This window comes from Stegastes partitus, unplaced genomic scaffold, assembly GCF_000690725.1.
Source record: "Stegastes partitus isolate 25-593 unplaced genomic scaffold, Stegastes_partitus-1.0.2 Scaffold150, whole genome shotgun sequence".
NCBI lineage: Eukaryota > Metazoa > Chordata > Actinopteri > Pomacentridae > Stegastes > Stegastes partitus.
This window is the reverse complement of record NW_007577881.1, coordinates 16260-18000: the sequence shown is the minus strand read 5'-3', so window position 1 is coordinate 18000 and position 1741 is coordinate 16260.

Sequence of the window (1741 nt, the reverse complement as noted above, 5' to 3'; positions counted from 1 at the left end):
AATTTGTTAAACCCTTCATTATAAAAGTAAGCTGTATGAGCATAGCTAATGCTAACATGGTAAACATTATACTTGCTTAGCACAGATGACTAAATGTATATTGGGGAATCTGCACCTTTTAATACATGTATGTGTATCATTAAACAAGGTCCAATAAAACAATTACAACTCGCATATTTATCAGTGATATGGATACTTGGTTAAAGTAAAAACATCTTCTATAAATAGCAATATTTTTATAATATAATATTCAGGATGTACTTCCAACATGATCAGCAAAGTAAATGCAGCATGGCTCAAAAACATCAGTGTTTATAACATCTTGAGAACTTTGTCACTTGGTTTGGGCAACTTTCTTAGTAAAAACAAAAAAAATACGGCATTTTCTGCAATTTCAACTGGAAAAAAAACCTTCCCTATGACACAGCTTGTGGATGTGATAGCTGCATACATAGATGTTAGCTATGTTATTGATTATATATTTAATTATTACTATTATTATATAAAATATTGAATTTCCCTTCTGGGATAAATAAAGTATTTTTTTTTTTAAATTTTCATTTCATTTCATGTTTGTTTAGCATCAGCATGTTAGCATTTTTATTGGAACCAAGTTAGCATGCTAACATTAGCACTGAGCCAAGCACAGCTATGTCTAAGCACAGCCAGCGCAGTTGAAGTGAACTTTTCAAATAATAAAAGGATGAAAATGGCACTGCTTAAGGAAATTTGGTGGAGCTGCTTGGTGTTTTTTGATCAATTACTTCAGTAAAAACATCCTAAAGTAGTTAAAAACTCCATAAACCAACCATGCTGTGTACTTGGAACGCTGAGATTGTCAGTGGTCGTAGCTTTTAGTTTGAGTGTTTGCTGCTTGAGCGGCAAATGAGAAAGTTAGTTTTGATTTGACGTAAACCGCGACTTTTTCTTCTTTTTTTTTTTGTGATTGTGGTCGTGCAGAAAAGCTGCTGAGACCTCCAAATGCAATAATTCCATTTCCACTCAGTGAGAGTAATCTTTGCGGTCCATTCTGTTATCCGGTGTCCTCTCAGATAGCCAGCTCCCCTGTGAACGCTTTCATACTCTCACCTCCCTGCCTCGGCTCTGACACTCTCCCCTCCTCATATTCCATTAAAAATCATAACTTCAGCTCCTGGGGCTCTGATCAAATAGGGCGGCTAATGCATTTTCCCTGCGTTTTGATTTTTTTTCTCCAATGTACCTCATATTTACATATAGATTGAGTATTTATCAGTCTGCATTTTGAGGCAGATTCACTGTAGTCCACTTTATTAAACCATGTTGGATTTATGTATATTTAATGAAAAGTTGATGTAGGGAGTGTAATTCTTTGAACAAGGGTGTATACTTGGCATGTGTGGTGAATAGTAATGCAGGGGCTGTGCACAACTGAACTTTGTGTCTGAGTCTTTAAATTTCTTTGGTGAGGCTTCGGCAGTTCTTTATTTGCAGGATTGTGTCCTTTGCTCTCAGTGTCTGCCCATGGACCCCAACATCGTGTGATTAACAATGCGAAATATCAAACTTTGATGTCTTTATGCTGATGTCCAGGCAGAGTCAAGTGAGATGGGTCATTAGTTGCATTTCAGCCATGTAAGCTGGAGCAGATTTGAACTTTGTTTGGATGTTGTTGTCTCTTTATTGCCAGTTGCACAGCTGTAGCTCAGGAGGCAGTTAGCTTAGCATAATATATAGACATGGAATATATGGACATCTGTCC